Genomic DNA, 11,576 nt, shown 5'->3' with positions numbered 1-11,576 from the left:
CCTGCAAAACCAATTGAGGTGGAGCATCAAAAGTGTCAATGAGACAAAATTTTATCATGTTACAATTACTCTCTCTGCCTAGCAGTCAGTGCTACGACGTACATTCGAGGTCGCCATTAATTATAGCACACGATTATGGTCGGCAAGTTGAGAATCCTTGTGCAAACTCGGGTCTTCCATAGCCTCGAACCGCACACGGGTCCTCAACCTGTGCCTTAACCTACAGTTCTTATATTAATATCGGAGAGCTGAGAATCCTTGTGCAAACTTGGGTCTTCCATAGCCTCAAGTCGCCTCTGCAGAGTTCTCACTTCCCCCTTAACCTACAATACAATACTTATATTAGTACCGGGAAGCTGAGAATCCTTGTGCAAACTTGGGTCTTCCATAGCCTCAAGTCGCCTCTGCGGAGTTCTCTCTCGAACTTCCCCCTTAACCTACAATACTTATATTAGTATTGGGAAGCTGAGAATCCTTGTGCAAACTTGGGTCTTCCATAGCCTCAAGTCGCCTCTGCGGAGTTCTCTCTCGTACTTCCCCCTTAACCTACAATACTTATATTAGTATTGGGAAGCTGAGAATCCTTGTGCAAACTTGGGTCTTCCATAGCCTCAAGTCGCCACTGCGGAGTTCTCTCTCGAACGTCCCCCTTAACCTACAGTACTTCTATTAGTACCGGGAAGCTGAGTATCGTTATGCAAACTTGGGTCTTCCATAGCCTCAAGTCGCCACTGCGGAGTTCTCTCTCGAACTTCCCCCTTAACCTACAGTACTTCTATTAGTACCGGGAAGCTGAGTATCCTTATGCAAACTTGGGTCTTCCATAGCCTCAAGTCGCCACTGCGGAGTTCTCTCTCGAACTTCCCCCTTAACTTACGGTACATAATATGTATGTACAAGCCCTGGACATAATGTGTCCTGTGGGGCCAATGGGCGAGACGTCAGGTCTGCACCCACTTCACCACTACCCTGTCTCTCAACTGACTCAGAGATTACAGGTGTGGTTATAAATGGCACAGGAAGGGCATGTCCCTGAGTAGTGGTGATACTTTGGCACACACTGCAGGAATGGACAAAACTATCTATGTCCCGTCCCATCCCTGGCCAGAAAAAGTCAGCTCGGATACGGCCCTGGGTCTTCCTTTTGCCCATGTGACCTTCTGAGACTGAACAATGACCCCATTGTAACACTGCTAGGCGGTACTTGGCGGGAACGACAAACTGCAGTCGAACCTCGCCCTCGGGTGTTCGTGACTCACGGTAGAGCCGTCCTTGTTTACGAAGGAACTTGGCTCGACCTCCCCGTGAATACTTAATCACTCGACCCTTTTGTTTGTTCCCCACGGCAGCAAGTGTCGGGTCAGAATGTTGTTCTTGTACAACAAGTTGACTACACATCAGATCTTGCGGCGATTCAATGATCACTGGGGTGACACAGTCTGGAGCCTCAGCCATGGCTCGTGTTACCGCAGCAGCCGAAGTCTGAGTAGCGTCATCGGAGCAACTATCCTTGACTCCATTAATATTTCCAATGATGAGTTCAAATAAAGGTTCTGGCATGACAACTGCAAGTGTCATACCAGTATAAAATGGAGATGCCACCTGGATACATGCCTCAGGGAACAATCTCACTGATCCATCAATAAGGCTTGCATGGATCTGTCGACCTGTATACTGCTCAGGCCGAACTAAACTCTGCTTGACAGAGCAACCTGAGGAACCAGTGTCTCTCAGGACCTTCACAGGAATGCCTCCCACAAACCCTGGCTGAACAAGGAAGGTACTGTTACCTGTGGGAGGGCCTGTGGAGGAAGCAGCTAGCCACTCATGAGGCTGCTGAATTCATGTGGCAAACATTGTGCCTTGGGGGTTATATTGGGAAGATGGAACATTGGCCATCTGTGGAGAGGGGTTCACTGTCACTGTGGGACTAGTGAACTGTGGGGAAGTACTCACACTGGTAGGGACGTGACCACCGTGCTGCTGCTGAGGAATGAAGGCTGCATTCGCTTCCTGCCTCTTTTGAGCTGGTGGTGAAAACGTTTGTCCCGACGGTCAGTTACGTGGCTGATACTGCTGCTGGTTAGGGTACTTGTTGTACCTCTTCCACTCAGGTTTCTGAGTGTTTTGCCCCTGGTCCTTCCACTGCGGTTTTGGACCTTGGCCATTACTCTGAGAATGGCCTTGTTGCTGGGATTCAGTCTGAGACGGCTTCCCAGACTTGGCAGTATCTTTTCTGCTCCAGGTGTTTTGCTTACGAGCGTGATACCCGTATGCAGTAAAGAATGCGTCAGCCTTCTCTGCCATTTGGCTGGCATCTTTCACCTGGCAGATCTTAAGCCGTGCTATGAGCTCAGCAGGCCACGACCTCTCTAGCTGTGTACGCAGCATAAGGTCAATTATCCCCTCACGCGTGGAAGGAGTTTCATCTTTCTCCATCCACTCATTTAAGTAAGCTGTGAGACGATCAAGGAACTGAACAGCTGTCTCCTTGTCTTGGAGACGAGCTCGCATGAACTGAACTTTGGCGTCGTCTACTGTGAGACCATACGCCTTAATGAGTGCAGCTTTCATCATCTCATATGTGAGATTGTCTCCACGAATTCTGTGGAGAATATCGAGGGCAGGGCCCTCAAATAGGCTAAGAAACTGAAGCCGCTTAGCTGCCTCATCCAGTTGATACATGTCTGCCATGTCCTCAAAACAGAGCTATGTGCGGCTCGATTCGCTCGCTTTCCTTGTATGAAGGAAGCTTGATGCGTGGGGTCGCCAGGACATGTGCAGGGAGAACGCTCGTGGAGCTTGGACCAACTGCACCAGACGTGTCTGAAGCCAAGGAATCTCGCTTGAGCTTCAGCACTTCAAGTTCATGTTTTTCTCGTGCCTCACGTTCGGCACGCTCGTATTCGCGCTGTTCTCGCTCGCGTTCATGTCGTTCACGCTCGTATTCGCGCTGTTCTCGCTCTTTTTCTAACTCGTGTTCGCGTTGTTGTCGCTCTTTTTCTAACTCGTGTTCGCGCTGTTGTCGCTCTTTTTCTAACTCGAGCTCGCGTTGTTTCTGCTCGTATTCGCGCTGTTTCTCACGCTGCTCTTGTTCATATGCACGCTCTCTTTCACGTTCCTCACGCTGTTCTCGCTCGTATTCGCGCTGAATCCTACGCTCTTCACGAGCATCTTTCTCACGTTCTTGCTCGTAATTGAACCGTGAGAGAACGTAACTCTGTATTTTCTCTGGGTCTGTGAGACCCATATCTTTGGCTTCCTGTACAAATACAGCGGTAGCCATGGCGATAATTTATTAAGCAACCCGAAATTGAGCACTGACTGCTTAGCGACGAATACTAATAAACACAAGTAAAGAATACAGACACAAGCTAGTGGTGACCAGTCTTATCCAGTTAACTGGCAAAGAATAAATCAAAAATGTAAATGACTGGGAAGACTCAATAATAAACACAATGGGTACGGCAACTTCCCAGGAGCGAATAAAATCGTCTGGCGTTACGAAAAATAAACTAGAGTTAAGTATTCTATTGATTAATAAAGCAAAATTCACTTGCTAAATTAAGGGTAAACACCAGTAAGCTTGTGCCTATAAACTTTAATGATAAATACCTAAATATGAATGAGTGAGCACTATCTCGTGAATAGCTTTAGAGCTAGGAGTTAATATCCTGGAATGAGGTCGCCAATTGTCACGGTTTTTTTTTTTATAATATCACGGTAATTTTGAAATATAAATGGTTAAATGTTATTTAAATTGATAATAATATTCAATAATATTGAAGAGCAGAGACAATGATTGTCTTGCTACATCAAGCAACGATTACTTTACGCTGACTTGCTACGATTCTCTAAGATCGAGAATTTATAAACTTTCTCAACAGTACACAGCAGAGACTAATTACTCACAATTGCTGAATTACTGTACTGTTAGCCTCTGGAGAAAGTTACTTCACCCCTGACAATAAATAACTAATACTAATAATAATAACATCAGGTTCTTGCTGATGCATTAACTCCTGGCACAACGGATTTTAAGTTAATACAACAAGACTGGTCTAAGTACCAGTTATGAAAGCAAACGTTTATGCCAGCTAGGAGCTGTAGGGAAAACCACCTTAACTAAGCTCTTAAAACTACAAAATACACAAAAGAAATACCAGTCGATGAATGCTATGTATCACCACTAAGGTGGGAGTACTGGGATTACTGTACTAGTGGAGCTTGGGGTGCTAGCTGACCTCTCCACTTCTGAGCACTGAACCTTTCTCCGTCACAGCAAACACAAGACTGACCAAGTCGTGGGAAAGAAAAGCGGAGCACTCGCCCGCATTTTCTAACGGTCGGGTGAGCAGGGGCGAACAATAAAAAAACAATAGTATCGCTCAGTACAGCACTTAGTGACGTGCATTAAATCGGTCACTTTTGAAAACGGTGACGAATGTTTTGAAAAGTATACTCCGAAATGGAGAGAGAAACGGTTAACTGAGCGATACACAGTGAGTTTTCCACTAATAGTTCGTGGCTTCTCACAAAAGGGAAATGTCGCGAATTGATTCGTGACAATAGTAATGTAAGTAATTAGTAATATAAGAATATGAGTACAAATAATTTATGTTATAACAGTGAGAGTGAATCCGTGGCTCTCTACGTATTTTACTGACTGAAAAATTGAATGACTTCAGTGACAATAAACTAATACGACTGAAGGAAACTTATGGAGAAAGACTCCAGATATATATAAGTGTGATATAGTAATAGAAATATAAAGTGTGAGGGGTTTTATGAATAATAAATGACAGAGTGCCTAGAGCGAACTAGCGCAAGTGCGACGATCAGACGCGCTCGTAATTTCCATTGCTTTCACAGTGTTTTTTTTTTTAGTATGGATCCCAAACTACTTGAAAATTGTAGAATAGTGTTTATAGTGTTTGTATCTGCCTGTGGTAATCATATTACTGGTTGTCGGGAAGTGTAAAGTGGAGACTTAGTTACCCTACTTCAGAGGTCTCCACAAGTTCTACTGTAACCGACGAAGGCTCAACAATCATTCCAGGAGAAAGCTGAAGGTATGTGCAATAAGCATATGTAATTTTATTATTCTAGGACTAATAACTGATTTTTGGCAAATATTTTTTGAGAGTCTGTCGGAGCCCAAATAACCCCGCGGGACACGCAAGTCATTGGTAAACAAGCCCGCGGTGTAGGGGTTAAGGTAGTCTGCCATGGCTTCCTTGGTAACACACGGGCACCAGATTACCAAGAGCGTGTTGAGAAGTTGTTGCAGGCTTATCAGGATAAGGGGTGCCGAATGTCTCTCAAGATTCACTTTCTCCACTCCCACCTCAACTTCATCCCCCAAAACCTCAGAACAGTAAGTGGTGAGCATGGGGAAAGGTTCCACCAAGATATTACTAAGATGGAGAGCAACTACCAAAGCAAGTGGAACCCAAGCATGATGGGGGACTTCTGCTGGATGCTCCTGCGCGACATCCCGGAGGCAAAGTACATCAGACCGTCCAAAAAAACTCCTGACTGTCTATAGTACTATGGTGTGTATATACGCTTATATCCAAGTAATGGTAATATTTAGTTCTGTCAGTGTTCTGTGTCTGTTTTGTTTCGTTCTGTAATATGCCATTTTAATATATGAAATAAACTCATTATATTATAAATATATGCATTATAATAAAAAAAGGGATATGTGAAAGCAAGAAAACTAGAGGCGATAGAGCAAAACTGTTTAGAAATTTGAATTAAGCATATAAAAATTAGTCTATCTATCTATCTATCTATTGCCAGACGCCTCAATCCCGTTTGGGGTGGCCACAAACAAATCGCCTCCAAGTCACCCTGTCCCCCGCCATTTCACTGCCCTGCTCCCAACTCACACCCCCCTCTCTCATATATCTCTCCACCCCATCCCTCCATCTCATCCTCGGCCTCCCCCTCCCTCTTCCCCCCTCCACCTCACTCACATACACTCTCTTCGTCAGTCTTTCACCCTCCATCCTCTCCACATGGCCAAACCACCTCAGTGTGTTCCTCATAACGCTTCCTATCACATCCACATCCACACCACAACGCTCCTTTATATCCTCATTCGTCAGCCTGTCTCTCCACGTGACTCCACAGGCTCCTCTTAAATAACTCATTTCCACTGCTCTCACTCTTGACTTGTGTCCTTCCAACAATGTCCAAGCTTCACTTCCGTACGTTAGAGTTGGTATCACAATACTGTCATGTACTAACTTTTTCACTTCCATGCTCACTTCCCTGTTTCTTATCACTGCTTTCAAAGAACCAGCAACCTTTCTTCCCTGCTGTACCCTTTCAAGCACTTCACTCTCCAAACCTCCATCCTTACTCATCACACTACCCAAGTACTTAAACGTACTCACATTTCCCAATTCCTCACCATCCAACCTCGCTGTACATTCATTAACTTCACCTCTCTCAAAGACCATCACTTTACTCTTCCCTACATTCACCTTTAGATTCCGTTTCTTACACACTCTCTCAAACTCATCCACCAAGCCTTGCAGCTCCCCTTCGTCTTCACTCAACAACACAGTATCATCTGCAAACAACAGTACAGGGAGTTTCCAAACACTATCCTCTCTCACCAGGGCCACTCCAACATCCACTACCCTACCTTGTACCTCTTTTATTACCCCATCCATGTACAGATTGAACAACCATGGAGACATGACACATCCCTGTTTCAAACCAACTTTCAAAGAGAAAAATTCACTTAGTTCATCATCCACACGCACTGCAGGCTTCGCACCATCGTACATACTCTTCACAGCATTCAACAACTTCCCCATGAAAGCCGCATACAACTTCTTTCCCTTCTCTAGAAACTTTTCCACTAAAGATCTAAGAATGAATATCTGATCTACACAACCTCTTCCCTTCCTAAAGCCTCCCTGTTCTTCTCCAACTGATTTCTCTGTTCTTTCTCTAACTCTGTCTATAAGTATCCTACCATACACTTTTCCTATTATACTAAGAAGACAAATGCCCCTATGATTAGTCAAAAACACATATTCACATGCTTGCCTCAGATTTTTTTTTTTTTTAACCAGTGTTTTTAGATGTTATTTGCGTCACATGTCTTCTTAAATTTTTTGAACTTTAGTTTGGCTTCAGGCTGTTATAAGGAATATATTATCATAGGCTGGCTTAAGAAATTCTGTTCGTACTAGGAGAGCAGAAATGTGTGTGTGTGTGTGTGTGTGTGTGTGTGTGTGTGTGTGTGTGTTGTAAACCAGTCATGGTTTAGAAATACCTTCCATTGTAATCATCGGAATTTAAAATACAACAGATAACGGATATCGGTAAGGCGAGAATATCACTTTCTTTAACCTTGCATATTACGGGTTGCGTAATCCTAGTGATGCCTGAGGACTTTTTGTTGTTGGTTTTTACGTCGACTAAATACTGGTAATCAGATAATGACAAGACCATAAAAGATGTAACTGCATGACCTCCTTAAAAACGTTACTTGATAGTTTTTAAACGACTTAGATATAAGAATAGTTAACCCAAATGAGGAGAGACTCCTCGTCGGAACGAAAGACACATTTCCAATATAATTAATCTCTCCTTACGTCAAAACTGCATTGTTTGCATTCTTCTTTCTTTCAGTCGGTAAATAAACTCGTTGTTTGTGGATGTATTTCGTAGTGACGTGGTTATAAACCCTATATGTCAGAAACAACCTCGACTAACTTCATTAGTATGAACCAGAGTTTCGGATTTCATTTTGCTACCACAAGACGATTTTTGAGAGTTTGTTAGAAACGACCATCAGTAAGAAATAAATGTCTTAATCATATAATTTGATCTTTTTCTCACACAACGCCCGATAGAATATCTGCTGGTAGATGAAATTTATATAAACAACACATGCTGTAATATGAAAAAATAAAATATCAAACGAGAAGAGCAAGCTACGAATAGACAAGAATACCTAGTCCCATGAAGGAATAGGACATCTAGTGTGATTTGAATTAGGTCAAAATGAGGGTCAACCCGGAATTAATTTTCCCTCAGATACATTTAGCATCACTGAAAGCGCAATTTTATGTAGAATATGATAATCATATGCCTCACTTTGCCTAATTTTGGGGAAAAAAGTGTTTTGCATTTGAACAGAGGGAGGTCTACAGAAATGAGTCCCTATCCCAGTGCATTAAACATAAGAAATCTATATTAGTTCTTGCTTTATTCACAACTTTTGGCTTTTTGTATAACGAAATAAAGAATAAAAGGAACATAAGTAAGGTCAGGAGGGTGTGTGGGGGCTTAGGGCCCAAACGGTGAAAGAAGCGGCCTTCGCATTTATGACCCTCCGGGTAACTCCTCTGATCGGACACTTTTGCAACAAATATTGTATGAAAATGAAAAACAAAAAGAGAAAAGAATAAAATAAAACTATATACTCTTGTGAAAATCAACTAGTGGTGTTGTTAATGATCAATAAGTCTAAAGATCCAATAGGTCACTATTAACATCATCATCTGTGACATCGACATCTGCAACTAAGAATCGATTATGGCAATGCTCGCCTCTACGTCACCACAAACTAATATACATCTGAGTCCATTCTTCCGACTAGAGCATGCCTGAGTGCCACATGTATTTTTGAGGACATCTTATTCATTGTTTGACAGTTTCAGGAAAAATATATTGGGAAGAAAAGGGATCTGTATTTTGGTTTTGTTGATTTGGTAAAGGCCTTTGACATAGTCCCTAGAGAGGTGGTGAAGTGGGCAATGAGAAAGCTTGTCTTGGAGGAGTGGCTGGTTAGGGTGGTTATAGCTATGTATGTGGGTGCTCGTACCCAGGTAAGAGTGAATGGAGATTTGAGTGACGAGTTTTCCGTGAACGTTGGTGTGTATCAGGGGTCAGTTTAGAGTCCCATGTTGTTTATCATGGTACTTGAAGCCCTTCGACGTGACTTCAGAAACGAACTTCCGTGGGAGATGTTGTATGCCGATGATTTGGTGTTGATTGCAGAGAACGAAAGGAGGCAGAGGAAAGGTTTAGGAAGTGGAGAGATGGTATGGGGCACAAGGGCTTAAGAGTAAATGCAGATAAAGCAAAAGTGATGATATATAGGGTTGGTGGCGGTACTCTCAAAGACGAGGGAGAGTGGCCATGTGCAATTTGTCACAAAGGCGTGGGAAGTAATTCCATCTTGTGCGGTGTCTATGATAAATGGGTGCACAAGAGATGTAGTGGTATCAGAGGTAGGCTGCGAGATAATGTTGATTTTATGTGTATGGCGTGTCGGGGAGAGCAGGTGGAGATTGTCAGGCGTGAAAGGATTGAACTTGCTGGTGAATCTCCTGAGTGTGTGGAAGAGTTTTGTTATTTGGGAGACATGTTGTGTGCAGGAGGTGGGGCTGGAGCCACCTCTGTGGCTAGGGTGAGAAGTGGTTGGAAGAAGTTCAGGGAGCTGTTGCCTCTCCTGACACTGAGAGGACTTTCCCTACGTGCTAAGGGGTCTTTGTATGCAACATGTGTTAGGAGTGTAATGCTGTATGGTAGTGAGACCTGGGCAGTAAAGAAGGAGGATATTCGCAAGCTCAGACGTACAGAAATGACATTGATTAGGTGGATGTGTAGTGCGTCTCTGTGTGCAAGGTCTCGGGGGGCTGGGTTTATGATGGAAGAGTTGAGAGGTAGGATGGGACTAGAGTGTATTGGTATTGTGATGAGGAGAGGTAATTTGAGATAGTTTGGGCATGTGGAGAGGATGGGGGATGATAATTGGGTGAGGAAGGTGAGAAGTGTTAATCTTGGTGGTGGGGTTATCAAGGGTAGACTGAGAAAGACATGGGACGAGGTCATTGAGTGTGACCTCAGGGTTAAGGGACTGAACTGGGAGGCTGCAATAGATCGTGTAGCATGGAGAGCCGCCATTAGGTGACCAAGGCCGACGCATGTAAGCATGTTGGAGCCATTAAAAACGAAACGAAACGAAACGATCTTACACTTGCAGCGAATGTACTTACGGAGATTAGGTGGGGTTGGCTGACTGTCAGTTTTGACCGGTTTCAATGTGTTCCCCTCAAACACCCATCCCCATTCATCAGGTTTCAGGCATTTTAGGTCCAGATACTTCCACTATGACACCTGTAGATGAACTCTCAATGCGTGAAGATATGCTGCTCCTTCTGATGGCGGGAGACGTCCAGGGTCGACAGCAGAACAGGAGGCAACATTTTCCATGAATTTCGCGTGACGAAATGTTACCCTTTTAGCTGAAAAGATATGAGATTATATGACACACTGAATCCAAGAGTGAAATCAGATCTGATCATATGGATGAAGATTGTAATTGGAAATTCAAGGTAATTAATCGATAGTTACTCGGTTGTAGCTTTAGCTGTGGAGCATTTCTTTCAACTATTGTAGAGGATACACAACCCATGGTATGCAGTGAGTCTTTTCCATCGAGAGTCATAGGGTTGTGATCCACATTATCGGCCATCCATTGCGTGATCGTGCCAGGCAAGTATTCTCTGAGAAAGTCACTAGTATCTTCATTAACGGTTACTAACTGTTTGTATCTGAGAACTTCACCTGAACTTACAGAAAACCCTAATGCACTTGATTCATTGAGTAACAATTTGGACCAAATACATTATCTTCTTCAATACCTAATCCAAACGGAACACGAGGAACACAGGATCGGGGACGAGTTACATTGATAATAGAGTGACGTATACTCACTTGGTGTAGTTGGTTTTTGATCAGTCTTGCTAGGAACAACTGAAACAGAGGTGGTAACCACTCCTTTCCTTTCTCTGTGCTTTCAAGAATATCATTTGATGGGTAGTAGTTACAGTCAAACTCTGCTGATCTATTATCTGCAAGGATCAGTTTACCTGCTGTAGTTACAATTCGTTCAGCCTCACCTTCAGCTCTCTGCATTCTGTCTGCATACCATTTATCGTTGATGACGTAATCAGCAAAGTTCCACAGACACACAACATTTGGCCGTCCCGCCAGTGTACCGATATAATTTTTCTTGATCCATTTTGTGTCATAAACATCTTTACACCCAGCAATTTCAATCAGCTTGTTCTGTACATCCAGTAACGAATACAATTCACCCTCTGATTCAAGCCATTAACAAAGTTTGTTAAAGTCCTGAAATTTCGTCTTGTTAACTGGCCGACCTTGACTGATCATTTGAGGATCGTCGCTCTTCTTAGGAAGCTTGTTTCTAAACCTGTAATAGCATGATTTGTGATATCAAGCTTCAGCTGCAACAAGGTCATGGCAACCTAGCAAATGCTTCTTCACAGTTAGTGCCTATTCATCATGATTTCGTTCACTGCAAGCCCTCAGCAGACTTTCTCTTATTTCCAGAGTTCTGACTTCAATTATATTGTGTCGGTTGCCGTGTTTTCTGTTAGAAATGCAAGAACTTTCACAAAAGAGACAACTGCTTTTCTGGTCAAACTGTGTCGTTCCTCCTCTCGTTACAGTTCGCGGAACATTACTGGTACATCCTGTTGCATTTTCAAGCTTGTCAGAAGATCTGCGTTTCT

The sequence above is a fragment of the Coenobita brevimanus genome, chromosome 13, assembly GCF_032717465.1.
Source record: "Coenobita brevimanus isolate Jiangsu-jjx chromosome 13, ASM3271746v2, whole genome shotgun sequence".
In the NCBI taxonomy this organism is placed as follows: Eukaryota; Metazoa; Arthropoda; class Malacostraca; order Decapoda; family Coenobitidae; genus Coenobita; species Coenobita brevimanus.
Note: the sequence above shows the minus strand (reverse complement) of the source record.